Here is a 19,332-nt window from a genome sequence, read left to right on the forward strand (position 1 = left end):
GTTTGTGACTTGGGTTGGGAGAGGGATGGTCAAAAGCTTATAGAAAAGAAAAAGCAATAACCTTAAAATTTTGATCATTTGATTTCATCAAAATTGAAAACATACTCATCAAAAAAGACAATGAATAGGTAAACCACAAACTGAGAGAAAATAATCACAAAATACTTATCTAACAAAGAACTTCTACAACTCAAAAAAAGACAATCCAATTTTTATTGTTATGTTAATCACCATACATTACTTCATTAGCTTTTGATGTAGTGTTCCATGATTCATTGTTTGCATGTAACACCCAGTGCTCCATTCAGTACGTGCCCTCTTTAATATCCATCACCAGGCTAACCCATCCCCCCACCCCCTCCCCTCTAGAACCCTCAGTTTGTTTCTCAGAGTCCATAGTCTCTCATGGTTCGTCTCCCCCTCTGATTTCCCCCCTTCATTTTTCCCTTCCTGCTATCTTTTTTTTTTTTTAACATATAATGTATTATTTGTTTCAGAGGTACAGGTCTGTGATTCAGTAGTCTTACACAATTCATGGCGCTCACCATAGCACATGCACTCCCCAGTGTCTATCACCCAGCCACTCCATCCCTCTCACCCCCCACCACTCCAGCAACCCTCAGTTTGTTTCCTGAGATTAAGAATTCCTCATATCAGTGAGATCCTATGATACATGTCTTTCTCTAACTGACTTATTTCGTTTAGCATAATACCCTCTAGTTCCATCCACGTAGTTGCAAATGGCAAGATTTCATTCCTTTTGATGGCTGCATAATATTCCATTGTGTGTGTGTATATATATATATATATATATATATACACACACCACATCTTCTTTATCCATTCATCTGTCAATAGACATCTTGGCTCTTTCCATAGTTTGGCGATTGTGGACATTGCTGCTATAAACATCAGGGTGCACCTACCCCTTTGGATCCCTACATTTGTATCTTTGGGGTAAACACCCAGGAGTGCAATTGCTGGGTCGTATGGTAGCTCTATTTTCAACTTTTTGAGGAACCTCCATACTGTTTTCCAGAGTGGTTGCACCAGCTTGCATTCCCACCAACAGTGTAGGAGGGTTGCCCTTTTCCTGCATCCCTGCCAACATCTGTCGTTTCCTGACTTGTTAATTTTAGCCATTCTGACTGGTGTGAGGTGGTATCTCATTGAGGTTTTGATTTGGATTTCCCTGATGCTGAGCGATGTTGAGCACTTTTTCATGTAAGACAATCCAATTTTTAATGAGCAAAAGATCTTTTTAAAATAAAAAATCCAATAATTTTAAATGAGCAAAAGAAACATAATTCACAAAAGAGGACATGTGATTTCAGTGAATAAGCACTAAAAAAGTCACTCAAAATCACTGATTATCAGAGAAATGCAAATTAAAGCCATAATTAACTACTGCCACACATCCACCAGAAGAGCAAAATTATAGACAGACAATACTAAGTGTTGACAAGGATTGGAAGCAATTGGAATTCTCATTTATTGCTGATGGGAATGTAGAATGGTGCAACCACTTTAGAAAATGTCCAACAGTTTGGAATAAAAGTAAATACACACCTAACCTACAACTTGCCAATTCTACTGCTAGGTATTTACCCATGAGAAATGTAGGCTGGCATAATATGTTAACAAAAAACGGACTACTCATAGCATATTAATGGCCCTAAACTAGAAAAAGACCAGTTGTCCATCAATAGAGAAATGAATAAACTGCAGGATATGGGGTAAGACATCCCTCTACAACAGGATCCTATTCAGCAGCAAAAAGGACTGAATTGTTGATTAACATTACAACATGAATAAGTCCAAAAACATAAGCTAAGTGAAAAAGCCTTATATAAAGGAGTATATACTATATGATTCCATTTATACAAACTTAGGCAAAACTGCTCCATGGTGGGGGGGAATAAACCAGAACAGTAGCTGTCTCTGGGGTGGGAATAAGGATTGACTAAAAGTCATGTGAGGACATCAGTGGGAAATCATAATGTTCTATATCTTGGTGGGGGTTTGGGTTTCACAGGGACATCCGTTTGTTACAGTCAGCAAATGTACATTTAAGATTCATATACTTCATTGTTTGTAAATTTTACATCAAAAGAAAAAAATACATATTGAACTCTAACAATATTCATGCTGAACTACATAGGAATAAGTGGGATGATGTCTGTGATTTATTTCAAAATACATTTTTAAAAAGGATGAACTGATGGAAGAGTAGAGGGATGGAAAAATTAATAGGTATGTGATAAAGCAATTGTAGGATTTAGTTGATGGGTATACAGTTGATCTTCCAACTGTTAAAAAATCATCCAACTTTGCTGTTTGAAATTTATCGTAATAGATGCTTTTGGAAAGGATGCAGAACTGTGTATATAGTATGTTCTCCTTTATTTAATAGGAAGAAATAAGAATATACATCCATCATTTGTTCATATTTGTCTAGAGAAACACTGGAAAGATAAATTGGTGTGGGGTAGACAGGGGCATGTCAGTGCATACCTTTTAATATTGTTTTGCTCTTTGAATCATGTAGATATATAACCTGTTCAAAACAATTGAATTTTTAAAAAGAAGACAGTTTGCCCATGAAATGAAAAAGGCTTAGAGAATCTAGCTGACCAACTCCTCATTTCTCCTGCCCTCCCATGTTTGAAATCCATTCATTCTAAGGTCTTTGGGAGAAAAAAGAAAAGGCAGATGGTGGAGCTTCCTGGAAGTTTGCCTTGACACTCTGCAATAGTAAGATTTCTGTCTTAGCTACACCTTCATCCTCCCTCCTGTCCTACACACACACACACACACACACACACGCATGCATGCACGCACCTACACTCCCCCCTATAGGGTTGTGCATGAGTAACCCCAAGGAGCCATCTTCAGTGTGGCCTCCTCCACTTCTGCCCCCCCCACACCTCAATTCCTCTCCCCGCTCTAGGCTCCCCCGCTCAGGGCAAGGTTTTTCCACCAGGTACACAGGATGGCAATGGTGGGGAGCAAATATCTTTAAGAACTTGCCGCCCAAAACTACCTCATCCAGGTTCTCAGGCAAGGATCCTCCCTTAGAGGTGCTGCTGTGAAATGTGGCCAAGCTGAAGTGGTAACATGACCCTGGCGAAGGAAATCACCAGCTTGCACAGAGTTTTCCTAATACTCAGCAACCTGGGACTGATAAACAGTCCATCAGTATCCTGCCACACATTTTCCCATGCCTCCCCCGCCCCCGCCGCCGCCCTTCTGCCTCCCAGAAGCAAGCACCTAGTCCAGCAGCTGGCCCCAGATTGCCAGAAAGCACTGCCTTTGGGGCAACCACATTCCATGCAGGTGGCCTTACATGCAGGGCCCTCTGGTATACCAGATGCCAGTGGCAAATCAGTGAGCCAGAGGGGTAAGGAATTTTGAGGATGACAGAATATTTGGAGAGATGAGATAGACAGCATTTTTCTCAGGTAAAGGAGTGCTTGTTAAGACTGATTACTTTGGGGAAAAGCTGGGGAAGGGCGAAGACATTGACCTCAGAGCTAAAAACGAGAGCTACGAACAGCAGCCAAGGAACACCCCCCAACCTCCGATTATACAGCCTGTAAAGGAGAAACATCAGAGGAGAGGTGAAATTAGAGCAGCAAGTTTTAAGTCGTGGATGGGCTGTCTGTCTTCATCAGCTCACATCACTAATGAAATTCGAATCTCCACGGAAAGCAGGAGGATAATACAGAAATAGAAAGAATGTCAAGAGGAAGCTGGCTAGAGAAACGAGTATCCTGGGAGAGGTGAGATGTTTAAAATTAATCAGTTGAGCCTTGCAGGAACTATCTCTGATCTTCCGCTTCCCCTTTCTGGAGCTCAGCCCTGGCTCTGGGAAAGCCTGAGCCCCTGACAAGTAGATCTAGGGAAGAGAAATCACTAGAAGGAAGGAAAGGAATGAGAGAACACAAGGAAAAGTTACCGGGACTGCTCGGGAGAGCCTTTTAGACACAGCACCAGGGGCAGCCTCAGGTGCAGTGGGACAAGTTGCTCCCTGTGGTGCCCAGACGGCACGGGGTGGGGAGCACTTGGCACAGCCTCCATATGTTTTTCCTTTCTGGCTGTCAGCCTGGGGGTTGCCTGTGGAGGGAACACTATCCTCTCCCAGGAGGAGCTGGGAAGGCCCTGCCTCTCTAGAAAGCCTGGCCAAGTCTCAGTGTGGCTTCCTCTCCTCACCCCTTGCTCCCACTGTCGAACTAGGAACGTTCTCATTTGTACTAGAAGAGAAGACACATCTATTCTTGCTTCTGCCAGTGAAGACACTGTTCAGGGAGGTTCAGCAACCTTGTAGCCCCAGAGAGGAGTTCTTTCTCCAGTTCCTGGTGGGCATGAGCACAGCCACAGGCTGTCCTTGGAGGTAGCTACAGGGGCCTTCCTGACAGAGTCTGAAAGAACCCTACTAGCCTCTCCAAGTAGAGTAACTCTGGGCAAATTGTTATTGAGAGAGAGGTGTTCAACAGCTCTTCCCAGCCTTTGACTTTCTTGAACCCCTGAACTCTAGAAGCCTGACATCTAGAATCTTCCTCCATTTTGGCAATGTCTTCTACCAGGGAAAGTCCACTTTCAATTATTTTTGCCTCAACAAAAATGAGACAGTGGGGTATAGTAAAAAATATGTGAGCTTCGGGGGGTGCCTGGGTGGCTCAGTCAGTTAAGCATCTGACTCTTGATTTCGGCTCAGGTCATGATCTCAGCATCATGAGATCAAGCCCTGCATCGGGCTCTGTGCTCACCGTGGAGTCTGCTTCAGATTCTCTCCCTCTCTCTCTTGCAGCCACCACCCCCCCACCCCCCCGCTTGTGCGCATGCATGTGCTCTCTCTCTAAATAAATAAAATCTTAAAAAAAAAGTATGTGAGCTTTGGCGTCACACTGATCTGAGTTCAAATCCTGACTCCACCATACACCATGAAGCACTGAGCATACAATACAGCCTCTGAAAGCCCTGGGTCCCCCATCTGCAAAATAAAGATATTAATGCCCAGTCTGCTGGCATGTACTTTAATTAGCAGGAATTTGTACACAGGTGCCTAATGTAGCACTCACCACCCAGAAGTGCTGCCTGAATGTTCCCTTTCCCCTTTGTCAACTTTATCCAGAGATCTCCACTTCAGATTCTTTTAAAATAATGGTAACTTTCAGGAAAAATCCTACCCACCCACAGTTGCATCTTTCTCCAAGTAGATTTAATTTTTTTTTTTTTTTTAGTTTGAATGAGTTTAGGTAGACTTTATACTAAGTCTCTAGCACTCACTTTCTTAAGCACCTTTACCTAACTACTCTAACCTGAGGGCACCTAACAAAGGTGCCTTAGGCTATTCCCTGCCTCTCAGTTGCTCATCTCAAATCTTGCTCTGTGGCCAGTACAGCCTGGGTATCTGTGAGGCACTGGCCTCAGTAAAAGGCTGAGAATTGTCCTTCAATAACTGTTACGGGCTGAACTGTGTCTCCCTAAAATTCCTAAGTTAAAGTCTCAACCCCAGAACCTGAGAATGTGACTATATTTAGAAATAATGTCTTTAAAGAAACAATTATGTTAGAATGAGATCATTAGGGTGAACCGTAATCCAATACGACTCATGTCTTAATAGGAAGAGGAAATGTGGACATAGACATACATATGGAAGAATGCCATGTGAACATGAAGAGGCCATCTGCAAGCCAAGGAGAGCAGTCTCAGGAGGAGCTAGTCCTGCCGACACTTTGATCTCAGACTTCTAACTTCCAGAACCCCCAAAAAGAAAATGTCTGTTGTCTAAGCCACCAGTCTGTGGTATTTTGTCAGAGCAGCTCTAACAGACTCCTATAATATCCATTCTCTCCTTCTTCATTTTAGAAATAGAGTTTTTTCTTCGCTAAAAATATGGCTGTCCAGCTAGAGACAACATTTCACAGCCTTCTCGCAACAAGGTTCAGCCACGTGATGAAGTCTGAGCCAATGGGATATAAGTGGAAGTGATGTGGCAACTTCCAGGTCATACCTTTCGAGTGAAAGCTGCTTGCATTCCATTTCCATTTGCCCCTTCCTGCTCACCAGGAGATGGCCACAAGCAGAGCAGCTTCCTTGGGCAAAGAGACGGAAAGCACAGCTGAGCTTCCCTCCAGCACTAGACCACCCACCTCTATACTCAAGGGATTAAGTGAGAAGTACATTGCTATTTTATCTATGCCCCTCTGGGGTATTTTGAGCCTCTTCATTAAAGCAGCTTAGCCTGCATTTGGGCTAATGTGGCTGTTCTCCAACACTCAGATCCTCTAGTTTCCAGGTTCCTTAGAAATATCTGGCTGTGAGAAGAACAGAAACCACTAGTGTTGTGCTCCAAGCAGAGACTCTCAGAAATTGGCTGGATGAAGGCCCAGGATTCCAGGATCTTAGACAGTTACCCCCTGGTTTCCCTTCCCACCTACGGGAGGTACAGAAAGCTCCTCATCCACGTGGCTCCCAAGTTCTCATCCAGCCTCCGTTGGAATGTCTCCCTGAACATGGAGGCCACCTTTCATACAAGTGTGATCATGAGTGGGACCACACCAATAGACAGTCCATCCTGTGTGATCTGCAGTCAGCCTTCTGTAACTTTGCCCTCCACTTCTAGTCCCAGCCTCAAGAGTAAAAAAGGAATTAGCCCTTCAAGCACTCACTACAAGATCAGGATGCTGAACACAGGTGTCCCCAAAAGTCTCAGTGTCCTTAGTGTCACAATAACCATACACAGTGCCTCTAGGCCAAAAGAAATGCCAGGCACTTCCATTTTATAAGTAGTTACTCCCAAGCAAGTATTTATAGTCTAACAACTTGGTAGTGTGAAATAAAAATACATATAAATATTTTGATTTTGTTCTTAAATAACCACAATTTCTTACCAATGGGATGTATGCCTGTTGGGCACCGCACAGCTTTTCAAACCTTCAAGTCAGAACAGACTTACACAACATTATTGCCTGTTCCATGCTGATTTTTTTTAGTACTTGCTTTTCATTGTGGCAACCACTGAAAATCCATCTTCACAAAGATATGTCAAATCAAATACAAGGTAGCGTGTTCTAATGTTGACATTAGACTACATGGAGCAAGTAATACACCTGATATCCAACAGATATTTCCTTCACAATTTAAAAATATCCTGTGGAGTACCTGTGAATTTCTATGGTAACTTGGGGTGCTCCGTGCACAATTTGGGAACCACAGGCCTAGTCATAAGTATTTAGTTATTAAAAGTCTACCTGGGTTCAAATGTAATCAGTTTCCACAGCTATAAAATGTAAAATTAAGGTATCTATTTCATATGGGTCTTGTAAAGATTAAATGAAATTATTCATTTTTAGATGTCTAGCACAGGATCTGACAAACAGAAGGCCTTTGTATTAGTTTTCTATTGCTGTATAACAAATTACCATAAGCTGAGAGACTTTAAACAATACATAATTATCATCTTACAATTTCCATCAGGAAATACAGCTTAGCTGGGTCGCTTGCTTCAGGGGCTTAACAGACTGCAGTCCAGGTGTTGACCAAAGCCACAGTCTCATCAGAGACTCAAATGGGGAAATGTCCACCTGTAAGCCCCCTCCCCAGGTTGATGGAAGAATTCATCTCCTCACAGGTGTAGGACTGTTTTATTGCCGGCTGTGAGCCAGGGGCTGCTTTCAGCCCTCAGGCCACCCACCATGCCCTATCATGGGACCCCCTCCACTAGCAGTTCACGTGACAGCAGCTTGTTTCTCCAAGGCCAGTGGGTGAATTTCTCTTTCCAAGACAAGAGTCTCATGTAATGAAACATCATCACAGGAATACATTTGCCATGTGAGGTAATCTAATCAAGGGAGTGACATTCCATCATTTTGCCATATTCTGTTGAATAGAAGAAAGTCACAGGTTCCAACCACACCCAAGAGACAGTTATTATAAAACTTGAGCATTATTATAAAAACAATGAGCATGACTCATTGAGGATCACCTTAGGTGCTATCTGCCACAGCCTTGGAATTAGTATCATGCCCCCCTTCTATTCTCCAGGCTAACCATATGCCCACGTGCATCAACTGTAGCCTATGTGGCAAGATTAAAATTCCTGGTTCTACCCTCTATGCTGAAGTCAGGAGACACTTGCCTTGGAAGGAAATGAGTGGGGGACAACACTGGCTTTGTTGTGTAGGGGAACAGGGTCCCATGAGGAGTGCTAGATGATACAGTGAGGCACTTTCCATTTCTAGTTAATTCACTGATACTTGCACTCATTTATCCAACAAATTTTTATTGCTCTATGATCTGGGCCCTGGTCTGGCCTTGAATTTGGACAACAAGTAAGGAAAAATCATCATGGTCTCTGCACACAGGGTCCCAACCACCCACAGTGGACCCAGATTCCACTGTTTGAATCCATTTGAATGATAACTTTAGTACATTTCTCAGCCTTGTGGCCTTTTTGAGGTCTGGGAATTGCCACTCTCTGGGAAGAGCTGTGGTCATCTATTTAACACAGATGTGGTCAAGACCCATTGGCCCTAAGGAGCAAGAGGCGAAAGCCACAAAGGTGGGTGACACAGAAGAAAGAGAACAGGATTAGGTCAGGGTACTAGAGTTTCAGGACTCTTTCCTATAGTATGTTCCTGGAAATGTCCAGAGCTCAGTTTCTTCATTTTTATGGGGAAGGGGTGGTCTGAACCAATGGATATCTAACTTTCCACCACTAAACATCCATTTTTATTATTCCCCCAACACATATACATTTTGAAAGATTAGGTCTATCTAAGTCAGCTGCATGTAGTAAAAAACAGTTAATCAGTTTTCCCATGAAATCAGCAGTGTTACACCAGAGTCAATATCATTTCAGACACTGAGAAGCCAATGTTTTTGGCAGACCTAAACAGCCAGGGAGTACAAGACATTTAGAAATTGAGAAATGCTCATGGCATCCAATACTACTGCTATGGCCCTTCACATATACAGGAGCCTGGCCTATCCAGTATTTCCTCCAAGTGGTATGTGAGCCCCTAGGTAATCCTGGAGATGACTTAGGTGTTATATCATTTTTATAGATATGCATTTATTTTAATATGCAGTAATAAAAAGTTATAACTAGCCCATCAAACCAATGAGATATCTATTAAAATAAACTGTATGAAAAAACTTGAGAGAATAAGTACCAATCCAAGTGCTATGGTAAATACGGTAAGGGCCATATGCAATGACCAGTGTTTGATAAACTTTTGCTTCCTTCACCCTGCATTTTGTGAGGCTGTTTGAACTTATTTCCTTTCTGGTCAACCCCCACACCCCACTCCAATTCCTCTTGGCTCTACAAAGAATAGGGCTCTTAGACACACAGGGAAAATGGTGCTCAGATCAGCCAAACTGGCTAACCAGCTATTTGATTTCTATGTTTTGAATTGCTGATCAGCTATTTTAACAAGAGCCCTAGCTTTCTCATCCCTATAATTTGCTGTCAAATATCAGACTGCAAATCAAAACATGACCATGGTCAGGGATATTTTGCCTTGAGATTTAAAAAATAATATTTTTCTCACTAAGGATCAAACATAGGCTGTTTCACTCAGAAACCCATCAAGCACTGCACCTATGTGTTGCCTTGACGCTACTCCTGACCTTCCTCTGGGTGACACATTAGGATGCCTGCTTTAAAAAATCTTTCTTTTTATTCCTCAGCATTTTTCCTGGCAAGAAGTTGACAGTGAAAAAGTGCATAATAAGCCTAGAGCCTTGACACTGGTGATTACCAGGAGACTAAAAGGGATCTCTGTCTGTCTGTCTTTGTTTGTCTCAGGCTCCCCTTCCCCCTCAGCACTGTGGACAGAGAAACATGCCACAATTTCTTGATTTATTTGTACTTACTATATTCCTCAGAAGTACATTTTTCAAAGAGAGGAAATTGGCATTTTTATATCTCTTATGGATGGGATACTTTCTTCCTATCTTTGATAGTTTGGAAATGCTTTTTAGAAACCCAGATGAGGAGGAAAAGAATAAATCCTTTTTTCAGCCTTGGAGTTCCCTGAAAGAGGAAGCATGAATGAAGGCCTCACATCAAGGCTGAGAGGGCAACAATACCATTTCACATGTCCAGAAGGACTGTGCTACATCACTGTCCTAGCCACCCCTTCATGAGGCAGGAGGTAGGGGAGAAGGAAGTCATCCCAAATTTAGCTTCAGGGCAGGGATTAAGGGATGAGGGAGATTTGTCTTGTACAAAGGCAAATTCACTGATAATGGCTTGTCGGATGTTGGCAATTAACATCTGCTTATTTATTACAAAGTAAAATATGCTCCTAGTTTGAAGAAAATAGAATGGGTAGTAGGAACGCCATCTCTGGTTTATTTCTCTGAAAGATTTTGAATACTTTTACCTCTTCTATTGGTGAATTTCATGCTGGAAACTTCCCCCACCCTCTTTTCTCCCCTCACCTCTTCCTTTTTAGAATTTGCCTCCCGCCTGCCCAAATTCTAAGCTTCCTATAGTATCCCTGGCTTTCCATTATATGTCTATCTTCTAATATGACTCAGCTCTTGGGCTTACTGCTCCTTCTTGGCCTATGGTTTCCACATCCCTCAGGATGCTCAGAAGCCTAGCAAAGGGAGATAGTACAGCTCACAGTAGAAATATTCTGTAAGTCCTGGGAGGAAGAAGAATATAGGAATTAGAAGAGGAAGTGGTCAACACACTCTTCTCTTGGGAGCCTGTCCTTTAATTTTTATCACTGTTGGAATTTTGGGGAACACAGTCACGTTATGAACATATTTTAAGCTCTGTTATGCCAGTCATGACAATAAGAGCAACTGTAATATTTCACATCAGTACAGCTTGAGTTACATTTCAAGGACCTATCTTACCTATTGTCTCAGACATCCCCAATGCAATTCTAGCACAGGATACTCTGAAGGACCTGTCTTGATTGAACATCTTCAAGGAGGTGGTGTTAACTAACAGAATTCACAAGAATCTCCCTATGTTCATGCCAACAAAGTGGAGCAATGCCTCCAGATCACTAGCTAACAGATGACAAAGGGGGTTTAGGAGGGTGAAAGGGAGGGGACCATAAAAATTTATGGGACAATCTTGACAGTGAAAGGGGATGCTCTTAATAATTCAGCTGGGACCACAGGACCATCCTAGGCAAACTAGAAGGTACAGTCACAATTCTAAGGTGCAGGGGCTCTGCTAGACTTTGCCTCCCGACCTGTCCCATTCAGAGCCCTTTCCCTACAACAAATTAACTTTGCAATATTGAACTGATACAAACTGAGATTTATTTAGGATGCATGCAAAGCACTAGAGGTGGAGAAGGGTAGACTTCCAGAAAATATATCTAAAGGGTACACAGGGGAAGAGAAAAGTATGGCTCAACAGATTCAACTATATGGGAAAGTATTGGCAATGTAATTCAGAGCAAGGTATGTGACTCTGCTGAAATAGGGGAATATTTCACAGTAAACCACTCCCTTTCATTATCTTGTCAGCTCAGTGGTAGCCATCTTGGGCTACTTTGTCTGGTTGATTATAAAGGCTGCTCATAGGACTCAATAAAGCTGGCTGCTGGGATTAGGGGGGAGCAAAATAGGTGAAGCTATTAGCCTAGCACATGAGAAAGAAAGCTTCCCCAGCTGTGGAGTCACTAGTAAGTGATGACTTTCCTTTAAATTCGGGTTACCTAATCTGTGTGTGACAGGGGTCACAGTTAAAACAAAAACCACACCCCTGCAGGATCTGGCATCAGCTCCAGTTTAAACTGTATCCTGGAGGATTCAGGCCTACCTGGGGATAATTAGAAGACTGTTGGGGCAACTTTCTGGAAGCTCTAGTTGGATAAATAATTGAGGAGTCAAGTCAGTAAGAAAGGAGGGAGTGTTTCAGGCACACGGATTCTGTCACTCAAATGGTCCCCAACTAATACAGTCCATCTAGAGGGGCCAATTTAGATGGCTATGTCTCTTTTTAAAAATACCAACCCTAAGGCCAGAATTACCCTAATACCAAACCCCAGACAAGGATGCCACAATAAAGAAAATTACAACCAAAAACCCTGACAAACAAAGATGCAAAAATCTTCAACAAAATGTTAGGAAATCAAATTCAACAATTCATTAAAAGGATCATATACCATGATCAAGTGGGATTTATTCCAGGAATGAAAGGATGGTTCAACATCTGCAAATCAATCAATGTGATATAACAAATTAACAAAGGATAAAAATTATATGATCATCTCAATAGATGCAGAAGTATTTGACAAAATTCAACATCCATTGATTTTAAAAAAGTGGGCAAAGAGGGAACATACCTCAACATAATAAAGGCCATACAGGACAGGCCTACAACTAAAACATCATAATCAATGATGAAAAGCTGAAAGCTTTTTCTCTAAGATCAGGAATAAGATAAGGATGCCACCACTTTTATTCAATACAGTATTGGAAGTCTTAGCCAGAGCAATTAGGCAAGACAAAGAAATAAAAGACATCCAAATCAGAAAGGAAGAAGTAAAACTATCACTCTTTGCAAATGACAGGATATCATATACAGAAAACCCTAAAGACTCAACCAGAAAATTGGTAGAAGTAATCAGAGAATTCATTAAGGTTGCAGAATACAAATCAATATACAGAAATCTGTTGCATTTCTATCAGAAGAGAAATTAAGAAAACAATCCCATTCACAATTGCATCAAAGATAAAATAATACATAGGAATAAAATTAACCAAGGAGGTGAAAGATGTATACATTAAAACTATAAGACACTGATGAAAGAAACTGAAGATGACACAAATAAATGGGGAGGTATTCCATACTCATGGATTGGAAGAAGTAATATTGTTAAAGTGTCCATACTTCCCAAAGCAGTCTACAGGTTCAATGCAATCCCTATCAAAATCCCAATAGCATTTTTCACAGACTAGAACTGACAATCCTAAAGTTTGTGTGAAACCGCAAAAGACCTGTAATAGCCAAACAATCTTGAGGAAGGACAACAAAGCTGGAGGCATCATACTCCCCGATTTCAAACTCTAATACAAAGCTATAGTTTAGTAATCAAAACGGTATAGTATTGGCATTAAAAAAGACACATAAATCAGTGAAACAGAATCGAGAACCCAGAAATAAACCCACACAAATATGGTCAATTAGTTTATGACAAAGGAGCCAAGAATATACATTGGGGAATGGACAGTCTCTTCAACAAATGGTGCTGGAAGAATTGGACAGCCACATGTAAAAGAATGAAACTGGACCCCTATCTTACACCATACACCAAAATTCACTCAAAGTGTATTAAAGACTTGAACATAAGACCAGAACCATAAAACTCCTAGAAGAAAACATAGGCAGTAAGCCACTTTACATCTATCTTAATGACGATTATTTTGGATTTGACACCAAAAGCAAAGATAACAAAAGAAAAAATAAACAAGTGGGACTACATCAAACTAAAAAGCCTCTGTACAGCAAAGGAAACCACCAACGAAGTGTAAAGGCAACCTAACAAATGGGAGAAAATATTTGCAAATCATTTCTGATAAGGGGTTAATATTTAAAATATATAAAGAATTCATACAACTCAATAGCAAAGAAAACAATCCAAATTTTAAAATGGGCAGAGGATCTGAACAAACATTTTTCCAAAGATGACATACAAATGGCCAACAAGTACATGAAAAGATGCTCAGCATCATTAATCATTAGGGAATTGCAAATCAAAATAATGAGATATCACCTCACACTGTTAGAACTTTTATCACCAAGAAGATGAGAAATAACAAGTGTTGGCAAGGATTTGGAGAAAAGGGAGTGCTTATGGTTGGCTGGAATGTAAACTGGTGTAAGCACTGTGGAAAACAGTATGGGGGTCCCTCAAAAATTTAAAAACAGAACTATCATATTATCCAGCAATTCCACTCCTGGGTATTTATCAAAAGAAAATATAATACTAATTCTAAGAGATATCTGCACCCCCATGTTCACTGCAGCATTATTTACAATATCCAAGATATGGAAACAATCTAAGTTTCCACTGATGGATGAATAAAGAAATTGTTTCATTCATATATATGTATATAAAAAGTTTATATATTTTTTTCTTTATATATAAATTGTTTCATTCATATATATATGTATAAAGTTTAAATATATAAAAATCAGCCATAAAAATAAATGAAATCTTGACATCTGCAACAACATGGGTGAAATTTGAGGGCATTATGCTAAGTGAAATCACAGAAAGACCAATACTGCATGATTTCACTTATATGTGGAATTTAAAACAAAACACACACACAAAAAACCACACACACAAAGCAAAGAGCCAAACTCATAGATACAGAGAACAGATTGGTGGTTGCCAGGATGGGGTGGGGGGGAATGAAATGGGTGAAAAGGAGTCCAAGGTACAAATTTCCAGTTATGAAATAAATAAATCCTGGGAATGTAATGTATAGCATGGTGACTATAGTTAACAAAACTATATTGCATATTTGAAAGTTCCTGAGAGAGTAGATCTTAAGAGTCCTTAAAAAATGTGTAACTGTATGGTATCAGATGTTAACTAGCCTTATTGTGGTGATCATTTTGCAACATACAAAAACATCTAATCATTATATGGTACACCTGAAACTAATATGTTATATGTCAATTATACTTCAAAAAAACAAAACAAGCAACAAAGTTAATCGCTCACAGCAATAGTAGTAGGCGGAGTAACATCTTGCACCTGTTCTCCAAATCCCAATTCCCACAGAGCAACATGATTAGGACCAAGTGTTGCCTGCACATGCAGTGGGGTGGGTTATAGGAAGGGGGCCCTGAAATTAGGAAATCCCCATCTCATATAAGAGTGTCTGGAAAACCTGCCCATTCTCCTTTCCAGAGAGAATCATTGTCTTTATTATCCTAGAATGTAAATCTGTTCCGGGGAGGGGACAAAGATGCCTCTATCTTTTAAAATCTGTGATGAAAGAGACATTCCTATCTTTCCAAGGCTGCCTGGAGGTTATACAAACCTTCTCAAAACATAGTCTGAATTAAACTGGCTATTAATGTCTAGGCACCTAGAAACCTAGAGACTCGTGGAGAATCGTTTCCCAATATGTAGGCCAACAATGAAGAACTTGTGTCTGGCAGAAGGCGGAGCTGAGAAAGTTATTATATGATGGCCTTAGTTCTTTTTTCAGCGAAGTACCAAGTAAGATTAATCACAAAAAAGGGTGCTGCAGTTAGGAAGGGTTTTTTTGTTTTGTTTTGTTTTGTTTTTAAAGGCAATGGAGAATGGAAAAGTACTGGAGGACAGTGGGAGAGGTAGCTGGCTAAGACCCAGAGAAGGCTTCTCCAGCACCAGGGATCCAGCTAAGGTTGGTGACAGTGAATGTGGTGCCCGAGCAAAGACCTCACGCTGGAAGATGGCTAAAGGTTCAGGGCATTGCAGAACAAGCACAGTGGGATCCAAGAGAGGTGAGGGCAGAGACTGGAGGGTCTGAGTGATGGACCAGAGAGCTGGGCAGGATTCCCTAACCCTTTGCAGCTGGTGGCATGTGGGGTAGATGGAGACAACTTGCAGTGGGAAGCCACAGCCTGGGATGGCTACAGACCCGTTGCTCCATCGGGGCACGTTGGAAGGAAGCTCAGAGCTACAGAAGGAAATCAAGTTAGAGGGGAGTTAGTAAACTGGGAAGATAGCCAAGGTCAACATACAGCTGAAGAGTCTGTATATTAGGAGTGAGGGACGGAGACAGCTGGAAGGGCTTAAGTCTATCCGCAGAGTAGCAATACCTCAACAGCCGTGAGCCTTCTGAAGCATAAACACAGACTCTCCGTTCGTGTAGGATTCCACAGCGGAATACGGCACCGTGTTCCCCTCGTTCAGTCTCAAAGGCACCCGCAGGCCTAGTAAGGCTGTGAGCTTTGCTTCCATGCCTTCAGAGTCAGCTCGCGGCTGCACCACAGCTCCTCTCATCCGCTAATGCCCTGCGTCCCCAGATGCCTCTAGTTTCTGCCGGGTTCTGTCGGTGGATCTCAGGGAGGGGTGGGGCGGGAGGGTGGGGCTCCCGCCCACTGGTATCTACCTGCCAGTCCCTCTCCTTGTGGCTTCCGCCCGTTCTCCATGTAGGCTCAGAGTTGGGAAGTAGGGTCCTTGCTTTTCACACATTTTTAGATTTCTTGGTCACCTTCAGGGCCTAGGCTTTTGAAACTTAGAAGTTCCTTTTTTGCATTTCTGTCATAAGAACCCATCTCCGTGGAAAAGACTCCCAAGTGGTCCAGCTGCTGTCAGTGGCGGGGAGGGAAAGGTGTAACAGGAACTACGGGGAGGGGGAGAATCATCCAGCAATAGTTTACTTTTATTTTTCTTTCATCCCACTACAGTGTTCAACCCACATGGCACAATGACTGGCATCGACCAGCCATGGTAACTCTAGAGCACTTCTCCCCACTCCCCTTTCATCTGAATTTCTTTCCAGATTCAACATCATCTGTTTCTCTGCAACTGTGTGCTTCCCGTGGGAGGGGGCCTCCTACAGCTCGGAGTCCTCCCTCCCTCCTCCTCCTTTCCCTTCCTGCCGCGCCTGGGGGCTCTCTGGGGGCACTGCACAGGAAGCTTCCAGAAGAATCAGAGCAGCTGGGAAATGCATCTCTCTGTCAGGCCCTGTGCTGCCACCAGCTATTCTGACTTGACCATCCACCTTGTATAATTACCACTAAATTCGGGGCTCAAGTTCTTATGTGGGCCCCCTGAATAAATCTAAACAAAGCCCTGAGGAAAAATATGAAACCCAAGATGAATCAAACCGGGTTTGCCTTTGCTGTGTGCATCAGCTTGTTAATGTCATTTGGCTTCTTTTGATATGAATGATCCCAGTCACAATCCAGTTGTGAGCTGGAGAACAAAACTCTCTTCAGGCCCCGAATTCTCGCCCAGTAGGAGGCCTGGGGCTGCTCTGGCTGGAACACCATCTCTTGAAGACCTCATTTGTGAATCTAATATTTCCTCTGTAGAATTCTCCGTCACTTCTGAAATGCTGAGGCCTGAGTTTTGTGTATGGCACAGATTTGAAGTTTGAGACTAAATGAATTTCTCTGGAGATGATTATTCCAGAACTGCGTTATATTCAGCAAATCTTACAACTCGACCTTTAAACCTAGTATGGTTTCCTAGCTGATGAACTAATCAAGAAGCAGCATTTAGCCAAGAAGAAATGGCAGCAGGAAGGTAGCAAGAGTCTGAACATGTACCTCTGAAGGAAAGAGCACATGATGCCACACCCGAGACACTGATGTGGCAAGTTAGAAAGAAGGGAGCCTCACGTTTATAGGGAGCTTTACAGTTTGTAAAGGGCTTTACCATATGTCACGGCATTTAAGGTTTCCTCTGGCAGTAGCACAGAGTTTCTGTGTTCTAGAAAGAGGGCTGAGCTGGGGCCAGAGCCTGGGGTCTGCTCTTAGCTGAGTCACTGATTAGTTACGAACAAGAGCAGAGAGCCCCCTCCCAAGAGGTCTCATGATGATAAACTGTCCCTCTCCCAAGATGTTTGTTGCATGTGGGGAAGCTGGGTCATGCCCCCATCGACAGTCTCGGCATCTTTGGAGATTTCTTTGAGGACCCCTTGTATTCCTCGGAAGAGACCAAGTCAGCCAACAGGTTGGGCCTTTTCCAAAGCCAAAGGGCATGAGTCAGTGAGCTCCCCTACCTGCCTGCCCCCAGGAAACCATTTGATGATGTCCCCTGTCATCGACCACGCTGTTCACCTTGGCCACACACTGTGAGTAAACAGTGGAAGAGCAAGGGAAGGAAGCCGGGATTTTTTCCAACAGCTGCAGGAAGGGCTGACCCAACATCGGTGCCTTCAGATCTGACCGTCATGCTTCTGCTTTGGAAAATGCCCATCCTGCTGGCCAACTGACACGTTCCAGGAATACAAGGGAGCCTGACATCAGTGTGCTCAAACACTCCTGAGACTCTAGAGGGACATATGGCCTGTCAGGCTGGGGTTCTCTCATGATGGTCTGCTTCTGTGTTGGCACAGCAAGGCATGCCATGTCCAGCAGTTATCACAAGAATCTGCTCAGGGGCCACCTTTTCCAGGGCAGTTTTTAAGAATGGTGGCTGGAGCCCTGGGCCCCAAACCAAGGGGGAACGTTGATCCTGGCCCTGCCAGATTTGGTGGGGGTGGTGGCTAACTACACTCTACAATACCAACCAACAAATGCAGATTTGGGAAGACCACATGGGTACCCCAGCAGCTCAGAGGTGCATTTGTACCCATGACCAAGCAGCCCCATCCCTTCAGGCCTTGCATGGAACTCCAGAATTTCAGTGCTCAGCAGGCACTCTGGGTTATCCAGTGTCAGCCAGAAACTAAAGAGGAGACTGTCCAGCCTGGAGGAAATAAACAGCTCAGCTCAACCTGGCCATTTTCTTTCTCATTTTTCAAAACCCTTTACCTTCCTCTCAGAAGCCTCCAGGGGTAGAGTAAAACAAGTGCTGACTCCAGCTTTTCTATCCCCTTTTCGGTTTATTGGCTTTGAGTTTGATGCTTCTGCCTCCCAATTAGATACTAACCTTTTCTAAGGCTATTTGATTTCTCTTCACTGTATATTGTTCTAAGGTGTTTTACCTGTCTTCAAGGAATGGATTCATAGCTAGCTTTCTGGATATGATTTCTCCTCCAATAGCACAGGGCCAGGATTTGGGGCACCTCACACTTATTTTGCCTTCAAAAGTATTCCTGCCCATATCTACTGTTTTGGGGTGGGAGAATTGTTATTGAGGCCTCTTTGGGAATTGTAAAGCTGCCTTAGCCTGGTTTTCTCACCCAGGATGATCTTGACATCATTCGTGGAAGACTGTTCTCATCCCGATTTTGGGGGGAAATGGTAATATAACCTCAGTCCAGAAAGGCATCAGGAGACTTGTGTGGTTGAGAAATGCCACCTCACCCAAGCAGCCAGCAATGGTATCTTTTCTTTTCCAAAGTCAAATTACTTTTCCAGACTCACCTGCATTTCTTCACAGGGGTGTGAAAGTCATGAGAACAGCCAGGGAGGAGACACGGGCCCATGGGCATGGATAGAAGTAAGTGTTAGATCCAAGGGGGAACATGGAGGCTAAAATTGCTTTGAGAGCCCGGGAGGCCCCATCCATCACAAGAGAGGGACTCTGCAATATTCATTCCTCATCCCCCAAGGCTGCCTGCTCTGAGACAGTGGACTCACTACCAGCAGGAAAAAATAAGCAGCAAAGGAGGTTTCACTTTCCAAGAGCCAAACATGGTGCAGTAAATGCACAAAAAATCCAAACT

This window comes from Eumetopias jubatus, unplaced genomic scaffold (assembly GCF_037043125.1).
Source record: "Eumetopias jubatus isolate StellerSeaLion01/CBP00866 unplaced genomic scaffold, mEumJub1_p1.0 scaffold_5, whole genome shotgun sequence".
Lineage (NCBI taxonomy): Eukaryota > Metazoa > Chordata > Mammalia > Carnivora > Otariidae > Eumetopias > Eumetopias jubatus.